We start from the raw sequence: 18,634 nt of genomic DNA, 5'->3' as shown, positions 1-18,634 counted from the left end.
ATATATATAAATAAATTCCCTGCTGAGGCAGCCCCTCCTCTGCACCCACTGCCTGCTTACACCTGTGCCTGTACCCACCACACTCCAGCATCCATGGAGATGCCCGTGCCACTGGAGGGACCAGGGCACCAGAGCCGGGGCTATCTCAGCCCACACACAGGCTCTCTGTGCATGGCAGACCCCTGCCTCCGCAGAGAGATGCAGTGCAAACTCGCAGGGGAGTGAGACCTGGGCCAGCCAAGAACCTCCGGATGCTCCGGCACCAATTTGGCCGCTCCAGAAAGGTTTCCTCAAGTGCGACCGTATCAAAGGGGCTTAGAATGGAGGGAGGAAACAGAGGTAGGTAACTCTTCAAGCAAAACTGAAATAAAGGATTCAAGCGCTAGACTTCATAACTGCCTAAATATTTTAGTAAATAAAGATTGATCCAAAACCTCCTTCCAGTCCCAGAAATGCAAGGCCATCATTTCACTGTGGAGTAACAAACTTTGGCTTTGGCCTCGGCCTCACACACATCTGGTTCAAATTAGCACCTGCATACCTCGGTTATTAAATAAAAAACCAGCACTCTCCACATGACCTGCAGAGTCCTTGTGCACAAGAACTTATCCAACGCCATCATGTCTTCCCTTATCAGATGTGTGTGCTATGACATAAAGAACACAGTGCTGCAGCACAACTGGCACCAGTACAACTCCCAAGCACCAGGTCACATTTCCCATTGCGCTGTTTTAACACGAACACTATGGGCTTGGTGGCTAATGGACGGAGCCCTGGCATTTTACCTCAGATCCTTCACATTTAACCTAAGGCTGATGAACTAAATGCAATCTCTAGGGAAAAATGCATCTGTCAAAACCATCGCTTGCAGCATATGGCCGAACCAAGAAGTATGCACCAGCCATTTCCATCTTGATTTGTTGCACCCAACCTCCAGCGTCTGCTATGCAAACTGGATTACAAATGAAAAGTTGCTGCTCCAGATATTTTTCCAAAACAGCACTTGGGGATTTGGATGGGGAAAGCAAATTTTTTTACTGTTAAAGCATACATCTCGGTGTTAAGGAGACCTCGCTTCTATTTCTGACTCCCCGTGTATACTGGGTGAGCCAACACAACTGCTTCACTACCATCTCCATGGCTCACCCCCAGCCTGGCACACCGGTGCTGTGGAGACACAGAACTTGCACCAGCTGAGGGTAAAACGACTGACTTCATACAGCTCTCATACTCAAACAACATTCACAACTGTGAGCAGGTTCAAGAGCTTAGGAACTCCTTCAGGTAATGTACCCATCACCAGCGTCCCGAGACTTCCACTGCTGCCTCTGGGCACTGTGCAGGTCCAGCCTTCTGCAGGCCTTGAAGTATCAGGCAAAAACTCATTGAGCCACAGGAAAAAAGATCTTGACTGAAAACCAGTTTTATGAGAAGGAAAAAGAAAGCATGGGGATATATCTGCCTATTTTTTGTTCGATACAGCAGAAACCGTTGGGGCAATAACATATAAGCACACAGCACAGCATAAAGTTATACGTTTAGCTGCCTATTAAGGCATCCTGAGTTGGTCTTGTCAGTAACTGTCCATTTGCATACATTTCTCCAACCTTTCGAGAGGCTGCCGTGGGTTACTGCCCAGTAGACTTCCTTAAAGACTGAGAGCTATGACAGTACATTGCTTGCACAGAGACAGCTCCTCGCAGTCTGAAGCCCTTGCAGTGACCACGCCAAGGCACAATGTGACTGGACAGGTGAGAAGGAAGTTCCTCACAGTGACTCTCAGGAACCTGAATGCCTGTCTGTAGGTTGGGTCACACCTCCAGCGGACACAAGCTGGACTTGGGCCCCCATGCCACATTGTGAATTCACTTCCAGTCAGATCTGAGCGCCCTTCCTGCCTCAATGCAGGCTTGAGTTACCAAAAATGACCTTAGTTTTCATGTAGTTCATGAGGCTCGTGTTCTGGTCTAAATGCCTGGTTAACAAGTTGAAGAAGCTCAATGGATGATTTTACTCGGATCTGCTGAGATTGATGCTTAAAAGCAATTCTGAGTAACAATCTGTTTTTTTCTACTTCCTGTACCCTATGGCAAAAAGCTTTTCAAGATGTGCCTCAGGAGCTCCTGGCAGTAATCAGGCTCAGAGGGCAGTCTGTGTCAAACTGCAACATTAATTTGTTCTGCACTTGCCCAAAGACTGCAGAAAAGAAAACTTCCAAGTGCAAACACTGAGACATCCAAGGAGATTAGATTAAATGCCTTCCTTTTCGTCTCTGCAGAGCACTGGCCAGTAAATAACCGGTGTCAGACAATGTGGTGCAGCTGTTTGCTAGAGCAAACAAGAGGAAATCATTAAAGATAGAAACTCTCAGCCACTTGATTTGCACACCAAAATAGAAGTAGCAAGCAGACACGTCCGTGACGCGATTTCACGCTTGCAAGCAAACCGCCGAGCACGGCCTTGCCTCACAGCACAAATGAGAATTTTTCTCCACCGTAACCGAGACCTTGCCAGTTCCGCTCTCCTGGGCTCCCATGCCTACACATCCAGTAGCTGCAATTTACATAATTGCAATTTCATTTCGCAAATATGGTTGGGCTCTTTTTATGCCTGATTTTCCCAATAGCTGCTTCTCGGAGTTTGAGTCTTCGTTAATTATTTCAAACACTTAGCGGAAAAATGCAAACCATAATTAATACAATTATTACACAAAAAAACCAGGAAAAATTCTCATGGTTTGGAAGATGAGAGGACTGAAGGTTTTTGTGTTGGGCTTTTTCCCCCTTTTGTTCTCCTTTGCTCTTTAAGAACAGCACATGCAAAACATTTGTGAAGCCAACACAGCTGTGGGGCCCGCTCACCAGACCAGGACTGTCTACTCAGTATCCTTTCTAGCTTTTTATAGATACAACTTAAAAACACCGTGAAATTTATTTCCTGTAATAATGATCCCCAAATATTTTCTTTAAAAGTGGATGTTTCAGCAAAACTCTCCCAAGAATGTGGAATTAGGCACTTACATTGTGTTAGCACAGTCCTTCCCTCCCCACTTCCTTCATTGTCCCTCCTCTGACTCTGCCTGGTGTTTTAGTTCACCTGCCGAGGTCTCTGAGGTTTGTGAAGCCAGGCTGGCACCACCATACCTGTACACACCTTGATGGAAACTAGCACACCCCACACTGGAGAAAGGCTCCAATTCACATCGAAAACATACAGGGTCAAGAGTTCTTCCCTAAAATTTCCCTTTTTCCTACAGCAAATTTCTGGGCAGGTAACTTTATAGCTCATTTTCCTCCGTATGCTTCAGGACACTCCTGGTCTCCATCTCTGCATTTCCAGAGTCTAGCCTAGCCTCAGGAAGGACCGCTAGGAGATGTTATAAAATCAGTATTATTTTAAGCTAATAAATATAAGTCTCCTGTCCTGCATGCACAATCCAGTCCAACACACTGGTACCATTTCCTCATACAACACTTGCTCTTTTGAACAATTTACAACCTTCCTTCCACAGCAGCACTCCCTCCCCTGGAGCAGGCCCAAGGGATCCGTGCCCGTACGCACCAGGTTCCAGCCTCTGCTGGGTGCGAGACCCGCTGTGGACCATCCCCTGTGGTTGCCGGAAGCTGACACAGACAACACCTGGGACGCTGCTCACAGCATGTCAGGGTTTGGTACCCAAAGCCTGGGGAAGCTCAGGATCACTACTGCATGGACTGCTCCTGCACCACCGCTGCTTGATCACACCAGCAAAGCAGCTCTACAATTTGGTGCTGGGCAAACTGTGTAACAAGCATCCCAGAGCAGAAGGAAGAACAGTGGGCATGCCTGAAAGGTGATTTGCTCATGCTAAATCCATCGCTCAGGCTAATAACTGCATCTCGCCACGTTTTGGTCCTTACCCCACCGGGGCTATGGCAGCAGCAGAAAAAAATAGAAAAATGCTCCCTCCCATACAAAGCCCAACTTGGACTCTTCTTCAGCACCTCAGATTAGACAGTGGGAACACTGGAAGGGTAAGCATGTCCCAACTGGGAGAGCACAGAACTTCAATTCCCGAAGTTGAAGCACATGTCCAGGTAAGAGTGCAAAGAAGAAAAGACAGGACAGTATACGTAACATGCAGTTCAATAAAGCAGAAACAAATGGCAATTCTGGCAGTTTTTCCTTCTTGGAGGACTTTGCTTGACAACATTAGGAGCATCCTTCTAAAATCCCATTTCCCTCTTGCTTTTACAGATGACAAAGCTGTGGTTCAGGAGCTGTGCTATGATACAGTACTACAGCCGGCAAAGTGTCCAGGTGCTCGGGGCTGCAGCCCACCAGAACCTACACAAGGCAGCAGCACATCAGACCTAAAACACTTTGCACAGACTTAGAGCTCTTTGGAGGGCTTTGGGTCTGCACCAGAGGCATTCGTATTTGTATTTTGCCAGTACCTAGGTGTACCTGGTTGGCAACTGTCTGAGCATACAGAAAAACCACAAAATCTAAGTACTCACAGCACACCCTTAACAACACAGTCCTCAGGCAGAGGGACATCCAACCTCAAACCAAGAGCCAGGCATCGGTCACAGAACAGAGGCCAGTTCACTTGCAAGGTATAAACTCTTTTCTGCACTCACTGACCAAGAAACACTTTCCAGACACTTGGGACTTAGCCAGACCATTTAATTGCTTTATTCAATCAGAGTGTTACTGTAAAATCTTTTCCTTAAAAGCCACTTTGTGGCTTTATAGCATCACAAATACATCTTTGGGATCTCAGGTAAGCCTGGGCTAGGGTTTGGGGGTTATTTAATTAAAACATAAAGGGTGGCAAATGTTTCCCATGACCTTCTCTTCATATTTGACCAAAGCATCCGTTTTTCTAAAAAGGCACACGGTCATCGTTTGCCCACGTGCTCGCCACCAAAGTCTGAGGCTGCACACTCTCGGGGGGGGGGGCGGGGGGGGAGGGAGAGAGGACGCTGCTGGGGCAGAGCAGGGTCCTGGCAGAGCACACCACCTGCCTCCTCCTATTCCTTCCCAACCACGGCCATTTGGGATGCTTGCTGTGAAGCAGAGGGAAGCTGTCATTTTCTGCTGAGATTTACTTAACCCACTGATATTTAGGATCTGAGGTGGAAGACAATTTGTCATCTCACTGCCTGTTTTTCTATTCTTACCCCATTTAGTTCCCATCTCAGACAGCGGCTGCTATAAATTCACTCTGTACCATTTTGGTGTGACAGTAATGTCTGCGCCTGAGACATGTCAAAACAAAACCTCCTGGGAAAAGCCGATCACTAAGCACGATATGTCAGAAATATTTGCTAAATGGAACAAGCAGATCTTTGCTCCCAAGACCACATTTTGATCCCTGAGGTTTACACTCCTGACCTGTGTTTTGATCTGCGTGGCAGCCAGCTCTGACATGCAACAGAAGAGGCCAATCTGCCCGGAACCTCAGGTGCTGTTGCTGGGTTCTGCTGCTGAGGTCTCGAGCCACAGAGGTGAGTGGACACACATCTCCTGCAGCACAGGAGCCCTGAGCTCGGCCCTGACTCACATGGGCAGGGCTCCTGCAGGGTGCTTACTCCACAGCAGCACTAGTTGTTTGACCCTGCACTGTTCCTGTGGAGTGCTCTGCTTCCACCTGCACTGCATGCTGGACTTACAGGCACACTGGATAGAAAAAAAGGGAACACAGCACACAGGGCCAAGGAATAAGCAAATCTAATTGAAGGGGCACAGCTTGAGACTCTCTGATTCTGGCAATATCCACCATTGACATCTCTAGCTTCTGGGTCTTAGCTGTGTTCAGAGCCAGAGGAAAGGGAATCAGGTACTGGGATGAAAAATCCATGACTCAACAAATAATATTAACAGATCTATCTAATTTTATATGTCCAGTAAAAGGAAAAATTCAGTTTATTTTATCCCATCTTATTTTGACAACTCTGTCAACGCTAGTTCAGAATCATATGATAGACAATACTTTTATCTCAAATGCTGCCAGTGAAACAAAAAACCCAAACTCCTACAACTGTTACAATTCCACAGAGAACAGAAGTTGCTTTGTGTGCAATCACCATCTCACTGCTACTGATCACCGAACACAGGAGTCTGTCCCTAAGATATTCACAATGTCCAGCCATTCCTGTGGCTAAACAAAGCAGGACTACTTACCAAAGAGCACAGAGGGGTTATGGAAACCCCCTGGAGCAGAGCCTAGGGAAAAGCCTTTAGGGGCAGGTACCTGATGGAAGTACTGACAGTCCTATGCCCATTCCAACTGCAGTGCATTCCAAAGGAAAGGAGAAGGGGCTGCAGTGGCACTGCTGTTCATGTTTGCAAATGCATTCCCCCTCCGTCTTGTTTTCCATGCCAGACCTGGAATAATTAACTGAAGTGGGAGCAGAGTCAGTCACAACTAGCTACCAACTTCAATTGAACCCAGGCCGTCAGGAGCAGTCCCTGAGCACTGAAACCATGGTGGAGGCACTTCCAAGCTGACTAAATATCCTATCTGTATGAAGCACATCCAATCCTCTTTTTTTCCTTCACAAATATTGCATGGGATGAAGGAATGTCAGGGCTGAACTCTCCAGAACAGATGTAGAACACATGTATTTGCATCAGTTTAAAGCAAGATGCCAGACACTAGAAAGCAGTTGTGGTTTGGCAGTGGAGATCTCTCATTTTAATTAGCTCAGGGTACAAATGATTTCTAGAAAGCCTTCCTCATGCTGGAGTAGCGTTACTTCTATCGGGACAGGTCTTCCAGGCAGATTTTCTTGGGGGGAAAACCACAGCGGTAATGTCTCCAACACAACACACAGTCCACGACAGCGAGCGAATTCCTACATAAGTAGGTTCCTCAAGTCCCGGGGGTAGTGCCAGCAACCACCTCAGAACTGCGTGTGACTGTAGCCCATGGAGCACGACCCACCACAGGCAGAGCAGCACCAGGTGTGCTTCGCGTGGATCCTCCCATGCCTTGCAGTTTTCTTGATCTGTCTTCTACAGATGTGCATTTCTTCCTAGCTTAGCTCAAGGGAAATTGAGTCATGGTGGGACTAGCTCAGCTAATGAGCAGTTGTCATTTCCTATCCACTAAGTAAAGTATTAGTATCACCCAACAGAAAATCTTTGTTCCCTGTTGCAATTATTTCCCTCTTTAGTTTGCTTAGTTTTCAGGTTCTGAATAAGTGATTGTTCTAAGGAACACGCAGAACCATTCCACAACCAAAAACTTGCTCTTAATTAGCGAGAAAGGAAATTAAGAAAGAAAGAATCAATACGCCTGATTATATCTCCCGACATACTAAACTCCAAAGCCCGTGATATTGCTCATTTCTCACGTCCTCAGCATCAGCGTTCAGGAACAGCCATCAGTCCGAGTATCAGTCAATGACATCACCACAGCAAACAAAGACAACAGCACTCACCTTAAATAAAGGGACGGCAACAAATAGCCAATGACATGGAAAGATGCAATTGTTGAATTTCTTTCAAGACCCAACTTAAGCCTACAGAAGGCAAGGGAGAAATGCCACGAACTGAACTTGGATCGACTGCAGCAACCCGACAACACCAGCTGACACATTACCCAAGTCCCCCGTGCTGCGCAGTCCTGCCCAAGAACCAGGTTCGCTCCAATGCCCAATGCCAGCCCCACCAGGAGGGCAGGAGCCCACCCTGGATGGGATGCTGTCCAACTAGGATGTGTCCTTTCCCTTGCTATTTGAATAACTACCAGCAACTGTAGCAGAACGCTTGTTACACTCCAGTCCCTTCCTCATTTATAAGGTTTAAGCACTACATAGCAGCAAGTCTTCACGATATCAAGCTCTGGATCAGCCTTGTTCAAAGGGACAGCAAGATTTTTCCTGGAGATAAGGGCCACGGGCAGCCAGAGAACAGGGTAACTTCCCTAAGGCACATCCCCTCCATACAAAGCGGCGGGATGCTCCCTCACCTGCCATCTGTAAGCACACACAGCCAGCCAGCCGTGCAGAGATCAGTCTGTGCTCACAATGAGACATACTTCTCTCTGAATTTTGTACTGCAATGTGCAAAGCTTTCCTCTAGTGACACCAGAGGCACTCAGCACACTTTGGAGAATGTTACTATTTATAGAATGTCCAGTGCTCTTTTGCTGTACTAAGGTTTCATCCCTTCTCCGTTGTTCATAGATATTTTCCATAAAAAGCAAACTTCACTGCTCTGCATTTAATGGATAGATTCTGAGGGAAAACGCTGAAAAGAAAAACAACATCCCTGGGAGTTAAATCAAAGGAAGGGATAGTTTTTCCAGCTGGGTTCTGGACAATGGAAGGCAGTCTGTCATTCTGAGGCCAGAAAACGTCTTTTACATAGACCAGTCTCAGCAAACCTACCCTGAGTTATAAGGTTTATTTAATAATAGCTTAATTCTTATATTGTACTTGACTTCTGCTGCTAACAGCAAGGCCTATGCAATAGCTCTTGGTTAGAAAGCAGCACCTAGTTCCTTTTATTTTGCCAAAACACAACGTGCAGCCATAAATCCAAAGCAGTCCTTCCCATATTGTTTATTATTATAATCATTAGAATAACACTAAAGTTTGCAAACTGTCACTGTAAGAGAGGAGCGTTCTTTAGGGGCAGCTCTTCTGGGAGAGCAAGCAAGGGCTGTAGAACATCTCCTGAGTGCAAACTCAGCCTGTGTCATTCTGACACCTCAGCTCAGCTGGAAATCAAACGCTGGAAACGCATCCCGTGGGTCAGCCTTGGGCACTTGAGACAAGATATATGACAGCAAAACAAAACGGGGTAAGGCCTCATAGCTGATGGAACACAGAGCTTTCTCCATGCTGGAAAGGCTTTAGGAGAGGTGATTTGCCCTACAGCGCTCTGAAATGGTGCATGGTGTGCTTGAAGTGCACGTGCCCATCCCTGCCAGTGTGCTCTGCATAGGGTGATGGGGATGCTGAATAGCTCTTGGAAAAATCCCCCTCTGCCACATGCCCCTCTCAGCTACTTCAGAGCCATCTCCTGATCAGCTCTTGCTGACAACAGCTGTCCAATACTCCACCAAGTCCCACAGAGCAGGTAACAGATCGCCTGAGCATTTCCTTGAGCTGACTTTGGGCAGACAACCCCAAATTATTGGATCCAACAGTTGGATAAATTCGTCAGAGGCACTCGCGCTCATTCTCCTCTACTTACGGAAGCCCTTTCTGTGCAAACGGTGCAAATCAGGCAGGTGAGGACTAGGAGGTCCCAACTCACCCAGGCCACACTTCCAAGCAGTGTTTAACTTCCCACTAAGTGATTCAAGAGAACTGGTCCTTATTTTGAATGCTGGGATTGCTGCATCTGCATTGGACACCCAGTCAGGAACTCTGAGCTGGCTTGCCAGGAACAGCACCCTCAGCACGTTCCAGGGTGCTGACTTAGCACAAGCAGGCTGGCAAAGCAGCAGAGCAGGCACGATGGATGCTCCTGGCTTCAGCAGTTAAAGAAATATTTACATATTTACAAGAGTCAAAGACCAGAGAAAAAGCAGGCAGGAAAGAACAAGAGACAGGTAAGGTTCCTAAACAATTGAAATCCTCATGAAAAGGTCAGTTTAGCCAACCTACTATTCAGCTTGGTCTTTCTACCGGCACCTACAACTGGGAGGGGTTTGGGGTTAAATCCAACAGTGAAAGCATAAAGGCTGGACATACACAGAAATCTCTCCAGAAACCAGAACTTCCCTTGCTTTACCCCATTTTAGCTGCAGCAGACTAGTGTGACAAAGACCATTTCGATCTCAAATTTGCTTTTTCACTTGTTTTAGTGATTAGTCTGATCAATAACCCACAGTATTACAATTTAGCCAAGACATGCACAAGCTACACCAAGTTCCTCTAGCAAGAATCAGAAATCTCCCCACCAACCAAAATGCAAACTGATTCAACAGCATTGTTCTGCTCAAAGTGAAGCAGAAGGAACGGGTTAGAAACCTTTTGCCATCAATAAAAGCCAAGTGTTTGGACACACACTTTGAGACGGGTGTTATGCAGACTTCACACACAGGGAAAAAAGAGTCAACCACAGTACTTTGAGCACATCAGCTCATCTGAGAGCTCAAAAATTATAAAAATACAAGAAAGGGCTGAAAATAACCCCACAAAATGATTATACACTGACGCAGAAACCCTCCAGCCACTCCTTCAGGTGTGCTGACCCCCCCAACACCAGCACAGACCTCCAGTTCACAGCACTGTGCCTACTCACGTGTCTCTGCTAGGTTTGCACTGCAGCATCTCTGCCGACTTCAGAAGGAAATTACTATTTCTGAAAGATACCTTTTCCTTTTTTTTTCCTGCTTTTTTTTCTCTGCTTAACTGCATTGAGTATTGCAAACACTTTATTAATGCTGCTCTGCTTTGGTCAGCTACACATAACACTGTTTATTAGAAGAAACTATCACCAAGTGTGAAAATGTTCATCATCATGAGGACTAATTTGTGGGGAATGGAACAAATGCATTCCTACGTGATAAGCGACACAGTGATTATCAGCTCAGGCTTCTGGTTTACTTCAGAGCTACTGGATATCTTTTAGGAGTGCCAGTGCTTCATCTCCCACCTGGTTTGCTTTCCACATGCAATAATCACATAGCAGCTGACAATTACTCACACTCTAGGTATGGATGCTACCTATTCTTTCACAAAATAGCACACAAACACAAGTTTCCAGGAACTGCCTGAAAGGATGATTAGGAAATGTCCATCGACAGCTGTGCATTCCAACCAGGTTCCCTGTGTTCTGCTCTCCACCTTGGCAGCTCAGCTTGTTAAAGCAAACATTTCCAAACGGGGCGAGTACTTTGTGTGCATTGTGCATCATCCCAGCAGCACGGGCTTGACCCGGTCCATCCCTGTCCCTGTGCCCTGTGTATCAACTGTCCCATTTCAGACTCACAGTGGGCAACAGCAGCCTCTCTGCAGTCTCCAGACACCTGTGCCCCATGGGCTGGCAGGGGCAGACGGAGAAGATCGGGAGCCGACCCCACACCGTACCCCGAGAAATGTCCATCGACAGCTGTGCATTCCAACCAGGTTCCCTGTGTTCTGCTCTCCACCTTGGCAGCTCAGCTTGTTAAAGCAAACATTTCCAAACGGGGCGAGTACTTTGTGTGCATTGTGCATCATCCCAGCAGCACGGGCTTGACCCGGTCCATCCCTGTCCCTGTGCCCTGTGTATCAACTGTCCCATTTCAGACTCACAGTGGGCAACAGCAGCCTCTCTGCAGTCTCCAGACACCTGTGCCCCATGGGCTGGCAGGGGCAGACGGAGAAGATCGGGAGCCGACCCCACACAGTACCCAGAGCCTCCTGGCTGGAGCCCAGCTCTTGACCTGCCACTCTCCCACTGCTCCCATGTAAACCTTGAGCACATTTTTGACTGCCAGCACAGGTGTGAACTGCACCTGGTAAAGCACTTCCTTTGTTCTGTGCGCTGCCAGAACGGGAGCTGCACAGGTGCACCTGTTGGTGTGAGGTTGCCCGACTGTCCCTGAGGGAAAGGCCTCTGCCGCAGAGCAAGCGCCCGGCAGCTGCCACGCTCGAGTGAAATCGTACAGGGCGCAATTTCTTCTTGCAACATCTGAGGTCGCTTCCTCAGTTCCATTTGTGGTCCCTAATGTAATGTGTCACCTATTAGGCTGTCAAAATTCATTTTTCTAATGCTTTTGAAGGTCCAGACTTTCTGGGGTTTGCTTTATGTCCTCTTATACCCCAAATGTGGCCCCACCTTCCATGCACTCTAAAGTCCTCGGGAATTGAGCTCAATTCCACTGAGTTACCCCAGAAAACCAGTGTAACCCCTCTGACTTCTCTTGGAAAGACAAGATGGACTTTATGGCCACCAAATTCTCTTTTATCAACCAAACCTGCACATAGTTCAGGTACAAGTCCAGAAGCACATTTAGTGCTGCAAGGAGATGCAATTAATCATTCTTGCAAACCAAGTTTGCATTTGAACAACTCTCACCTCAAACACTAGGATTTCTCTCTCGTAATCATACACAGGAAAGAAGAAGAATTAAGAAAGACTGCAAGAAAGGTGTCCTTGCTTATGGCAGGGGGGTGGGACTAATGACTTATAAAGGTACCCTCCAGCCCCACCTATTCCATGATTTCATTCTATGATTTTTAGACTTGGCTTCTATTTCCCAAGTTCAGGGAAGTGATCAAAACTACTTTTGTCTGCCTCGGCCAACTCCAACTGGAGAGAACACACTAGGGCATTTCTGGACACTGCCAAGGCCATGTCCAGAGGCCCCACAGCAACAGCACCCCCCTCACACCACCAGCATTAACTACATCAACCAATTCTTTTTAATTCACCTGATGCTCACAAGCATAACCCAAACCCCACTGAAACAACTGTTTCTCAACCAACTTCTGCAGCGCCAAAATTCAGCTGTACGTGAACACAGAATCTGAAATGTCATTAAGTCCTGTTAGCAGTGACAGCCACTTCTTGACAATTGACAAGGTGCTTCACAAAGGCATTCAGGAAGGGGCACTTCATGGGTGCCCAGCAGCAGTAAAGAACTACCTCCAGAGTACCAGCTTCCCAGTGGAATCTTGTGTGAAAGTGGTTTTAGCTCCTGTAGCAGTCACTGGGCTCACAGCTACACCTGCGACAGGCTACCGCTGAGAACATGAGGCAACTACAGCTCCAGTCCTGCTCCCGGTTCCACAGAGGGAAAATCCAGCTGACAGCAGCAGAGGAGGACTGAGGTCAGAACTGAGCCCAGGAGCCTTCCTCTGACTGGAGAGCTTTAGTTTCATGATAGGGTGCTGTCTCAAGCCGGACTGTAGCTCAGCAGCACACACACACAGATGGGGCTGTGGCTCCATTGAGCTTAAAGGTGTCCCAGCAGGTGCTGCCTTCTGCAGGAGCATGACAGCACCTCCCTCCCAAGCACCCCAATACCCCCAGACATGGTGAACAGCCAGCAGGGATGTGTTCTCTGCCTTGTTCGAGCAGCCCATGGAATGACAGCCCCCAACACAAACACTCAGCCTGAAGGGAGACCTGTCTATTCATGATCTGCATTAAGAGCTTTTTAACTGATATTTTCTGACCTTAAACATGACAATCGTTTTTGAATACTTAATTCGCAAAAGGCTACTGCAGAAAGCAAATTCAGGATAGGGAAGGAAATTTGTGAGCTGGGCAATGTCAGAGACCGAGAAAGCCAGCTTTAAAAGAGTATGAGTCCCACCACAGTCTGAAGACTCTGTTTTCAGTCTTTAAGACTAAAAACCAGAGTTCCTCTGGATAGGAAAGACATTTAGCTTTTATTTTCCCCTACAGCACAAGTAACTGGCCATTATTTACAGCTGTTCTGTCACTGAAATGATACAATTCATGGGCTCCATGAAATACACTCACCTCTCCTAACCTGTGCTTCACTTCGATAAATTACAGCAAAGAATGAAGTAAAGGACGCTCCACATTGCTCTTTCTTGTCCATATGCTTTTCTACATGGAGTCACAGTCAGCAGCCTGGTTGTGGGGAATGTGCACTACAGGAAATCATGCCATTTTTAGGCGTTTAAAACCATCTACAGTTCATGCACTACTACCTAATGGGAATAATCTGTCTATGCTACCACAGCTATGACTTAAAGAGATGGACCTCGGAGAGGGAGGGAAGCAATAATTATATTAATTGATCCTTTGTAAGTAACAGCTGATAAACACAAAAGCTACACGAAACTTCAGACCTGCTTTAGCCTCTCCTACCATTTGAAATAACATTCTCTGCTTGCTTCCTTATCCTGTTCCTGCTGCTTTTCCCTTTTCCGCTTCATGATCCTGTAAGTGAAATAACAGAAATCAGTGTGCACCATAAAGGGACACCCACAGCTCATTTCAGGACTCCAAATCCAGTGGCCCCATTTCTGAGCATTCCAAGTGCTTTTGTGCTCCATCACACCTCTCAAACAGGCAGCACGACGCGCGTGAGCAGCAGAGCATCTCACATATGGTTTCTGGAAATAAAAAGTTCTGCTTGTCACCTCCACAAGCAGTCTCAACAAGTAACACAATTTCCACACCTACCTATCCCCCATTCCACTGGGAAGAAATGCACACTAAGCCTTCAAGAGATGAAACTGCAAACTGACATCTGGAAGAAGGGCAGTCTCTTTCACACTGCACTGTCCAGTGACATGGCATCTGATAGGTATTTTGCATTGCAAGGGCAGAAGTGTTTGAAATTAGTTATGATTCCCTGCATGACTCACGCAATTTCCATAGCAATTTATTAAACAGACAAAGGCGGCTTCATTTAAAAGAAATAAGGATTTTTATAATACCCTCTTTTTCTTGACTGGGAACCCTTTGGGGATATTGGGAAACAGTAAACGGGAAAGAAATCATGTCAGGAGGACGCTGTTGGTAAGATGCAACACCATCCTCAGCTTCAGTGATTTTCCACACGTGAAATGGGTCCTCTGGAAAGCTTTCCCGAGCCACCCTCTTTAGGGGAACGAGTGCTACCAGTGCTCTTACCCAGCTTCAGGAACACACATTTGAAATCCAAAATGATCATCCAACTGCCTTCACAGCCAGTACTCAGGGGCAGAAAAAAATCAACAAGTTCCACTCTCCCAGGCATGGATTTCATCTGATGATCTGGTTGTAGCTCTCACACAACTGAGAACACTAACACCAGGACTTGGGGATTTTTATATGGTTTGGTTTTATTAGTGGAAACCTCTCCCCCCTCCCCTCCCCACCCCCAATCAGTGGAATACCAGAGAAAGGATGAATCCTCAGCTTACTAAGTTCCCTAATTTCCACCAACAGATGCCACCTAATTATTTGAAGCGCCTAAACACTTGTGATGGCTGCACTACTACCCATAGAAATGCAGCTACAACTTGCTCCAATCACCATGGAAGCCACGTCCAAGCTTACAGGGTCCTCAGACACATCAGTGGGGCTGGAGTCTTCCTCTCTGGCCCATCACACCAAGCCCCTCCCAAAAGATCAGCACAGTCACTGAGAGACTTGTTTTGGAACATAAAAAAGGAGTTCCCGAGTATTGCATAATTTCCTAAGGCTTTTGTCAATACCAGTCCTAATATCCACAGGCCCTTTATCACCTTGAATAAACAAGTAATATTTAATGCATACCAGAGTAGAGGTTAGGGCTAGACAGGGTAAACATACACCTGTGTAAAGAAGTCAGGACCTGTCTGCCTGCCGAGTTCTTCTGGTCATGAGACTTGTAGTGGCTTTCAGGTGAATTCAACCTCCTACAGATCATTTCTCACATACACTTTTCCAGATCAAGTTTGGAACAGAACTGGTTAATAAGCAAGTATATGCAATGCTTCTGTCACAACAGGCTCACTTTAGAGAATGAACCTCCCAGACCAGCCTGCTGTATGGGTGGTCTGCAAAAGCCCATAAGAAAAGGGGAAGAAATAGCAACCCCAGCTAGTGTTGTTGGGGGTTAAGCTTCTTACAAAAGGATAGGCTGGCTGTACATCCAGAAAAGACACAAAAATTCATCTTCTGGCAGAGGATGATTGCTAAGGGTCCAGCCATAGCAGCAGGGCTCCCACAGGCAACAGCAGGTGAGAGCACTGACACTGCTCACCAGAGCTAGATGGAATATCCCCATCCCCGTGACAGGCACAAACAGTGCTGCTAGCCTTCCAATAAGGGGCTGAGCCTGGCTGTGGATAATGTTACAACAATATAAGGATTACAAAAAGCTTTGTCAAGATTACACCTACTCAGCTTCTAGAAAGCTTTTAGATTTCTTTCCTCTGACCTTTCTGGAGTAACCCTGACATCCAGCTCTGCAGCAGTTAAGCCCACAGCTCGCACTGCCTCCATCTCCCAGGGAGAAGCAGGTTCCAGACACCCCGACTGTCCAGAGAAGTGCACCAACCACGCAGGTGGCTCACAGAGCACAGCCAGGACCTCGCCATGCCGGCACCGCTCCAGCCACCCAGGCTCCTCTGCAGCCACCAGGCTCCAAAGCTGTACGGAACTGCCTGCAGCCCTGCTGCTGATACAGAGGGCACTGTCCAGATCAAACGCCCCACAGTTCTGCGGGGAATACCCGCTCTCTGTTGGCTCAGTAGGTACACAACAGAGGAAGAAAAAAAACCATCTTCTATGTGTCTTTTTGACAACAGCCAACAGTAACTTCTGAACCAGCTGAAATTGCTTTCCACATTGAAGTGTAGTAAGAAAACATTATGGGATCTCCTGTAAACCAGCAAACTGCGGGAGAATCAGAGTTGAGGCTGGAATCACACACTCAATGCACTTTATTATATCTAGGTATGTATTGAAATGCTTGTAATAACACTCACTGTTCCAAAAACTTTTGATACTTAACTGGAGGCTGCTTTGGGGGCCTAGAAACAGCATCACTGCAGGAAGCCTGGGAACTGAGACCGGCCATCTTGATTGCGATGGGGCACTCGCACTTTACGTTTGATTTTAATTTATGGCCTAGCTCATACTTTATCAACCTTCAATTCTTAGAACCCCACACATACCTTGCAAGGCAGAGCACTAAAATCTTACTAGAACTTTCCAAGTCCAAGCTCTGCTTAGCACAGCCAGGTTGGTTCCCACTGCCTGTTTGGACAATCTCCGTGACAGCACTAAAAAGACACGCAGCCCAAGAGCAGGGAACTCCACAGATCACAGGCATGCCTCAGAGCAGTAGAGAAGAGAAGAGAAATAAACGGGAAAAAACTACCACAAAAACCTTTTGAATTAGTACAAGTTCTAGAAAAAGACCTTTTTAGGCTACAAAAATTGAATCGTGCTGCCCTTCTGTACGCGCAGAAACACCCGCACGCACGAAGAGCTCCCCACACGGCGGGAATGGCTCTGCCTAACGCAGAGGCGACCCCGGCTGGAGAAAGAGGAAATTGCAGCTCCTTTCCCAGGAGCTCAGAAAAGTCTGGCCAGACAGGGAACTGAGAGAGTCACGGGCTACAACTGCCAATGCCTATTTTACCTGTTCTCTAACATTATGCTCAATATGTGGAATAAGCCAAAGGGTGCTTCCATTTTCAAGGCTAAACCATCACAGCACAGTCCCAGCCTCTCTCAGTTCAGGCACAGATTTAACCTTTTGTGTTGGATTTCTCCCTCAAGATTTCAAGCAGAACAGCTCCCAGGACAGTCACCGGGCAGCAGAAACCATGACCCGTTTGAAGCTCATGTGAAAGTTTGCTCACACATGCTGTGCAACCGCACTCCAGGCAGCATTTCCTCTGCCAGCCCTCTGCTCATTAGCCAGCCATAACAGAATCAATACTGACCCTGGAATTATGGAAGGGACGGAGGGGAACGACACTTTTATTTCAAGCAGGAGAGCCAAAGGAAGAACCAGTAGGGTACACCCGCTCAGTGTCCCAGCCAAAACCAGGACATAAAGTCACAACCATTCCTGACTTCCGGAGCACCCGGACGTGCCTTTGCAGTCACCTTTAGCACTTTTCTTTAGCAACAAGGCCACGTAAGAGATAGAAATCCAGGCTCCAGCCTCTCCTTGAAAAAGGAACCAAGACAACAACAAGACCACGATGCTCTTTCTTGGGCAAAAGTAAAGCTCTTAAAAAGCCAAGAATACAGGAAAATGCTCCTTTTGAACTGAAGACTGTTGATAAAGATAAAGGATAAAGTGGCAATTTTAACTTCAGCCAAACCATCCTGGGACAACTGGCTGCAAGTGCAGGAATAGCATGCGAGGCAGCAGCGATCCCAAGCGTGTCCTCAGCTCCTCACTAACCTCTCTAGCCTTCCATGGAGTGTTTTCAGATGCTTTGCTCACATAAAAAACCCCAACATCAACGTATTCCTAGCTTTCAATAAATCTCTCATGCAATAATCTTTCTCACATGTTCCACCCGAGGTTTTCCTTCAAAATAACACGTTTTACTGTCCAGATTCATTTTGAAGCTGTTAAGATTATCATCTCACAGGTACTCACAGAAAGTCTTCCAGCAGAATTTGCTGCTCCTCTCCTTGCCAGGGCCCGCAAGCAGTTATTGTTCAGTTCTTGTCCCACGCTTCCCAGTGACCTCAAGAAAAAAAGGTACAACTCTTACTGAGAATGGTTTTACACAGGTTTTGCGTCCACTGTTGGGTCAAGGGTTCTATAAATACAAGGAGACACTCCTCAGCCTATTAGAGCTGATTTGTCTACTCCCTGTTCTGCTTTTACAAACCCTCAAACCACTCTTTGAGGCTCAGCACTTCTGCAAATCTATAATACAACAGCAGTCTCTCCAAAAATAACTTCTAGTAATGTCCGTTTTCTGCTATGTATCCACAGCACTCTAAGGGCTTATTTTACATCTCCACAAGCAGGGCCAGAGTTCCCATGTACGCAAGAACATCAAATTTCCAGTAGACCGATAGAAACTTGAAGAGCTTTAATACGCTATTCTTCAGACAACACCCGGACAAAGTTACTCCTACGCATTGCTACACCCGCCCAGGGAGACCCAGCCGCCACCAGGCCCAGCCACCGACAGCTCACGACTACTGCCACAGCTTCCCCGCGCTTACCTTGCTCCCGCGCACGTCCCGCGCTCAGCGCCAGTCCAGCGGCTGG

General features: G+C 47.0%; 1 protein-coding gene across 3 annotated transcripts in view; it reads right to left on the bottom strand.

The window, feature by feature from the left end:
* The window catches only part of BMP3 (bone morphogenetic protein 3), a 91,110-nt gene that overhangs the window by 69,566 nt on the left and 2,910 nt on the right, over positions 1-18,634 (bottom strand). For 2 of the 3 annotated variants that reach the window (XM_017727338.1, XM_017727341.1), the window contains exon 2: positions 18,008-18,098. The gene's annotated coding sequence lies outside the window, so the exon portion shown is untranslated. Of the gene's footprint in view, positions 1-18,007; positions 18,099-18,588 lie in introns of all 3 variants that reach the window. The other variant, XM_017727340.1, reaches the window with a different exon arrangement.

The sequence above is a fragment of the Corvus brachyrhynchos genome, unplaced genomic scaffold, assembly GCF_000691975.1.
Source record: "Corvus brachyrhynchos isolate BGI_N302 unplaced genomic scaffold, ASM69197v1 scaffold112, whole genome shotgun sequence".
Lineage (NCBI taxonomy): Eukaryota > Metazoa > Chordata > Aves > Passeriformes > Corvidae > Corvus > Corvus brachyrhynchos.
This window is presented reverse-complemented; position numbering and strand designations above follow the sequence as displayed.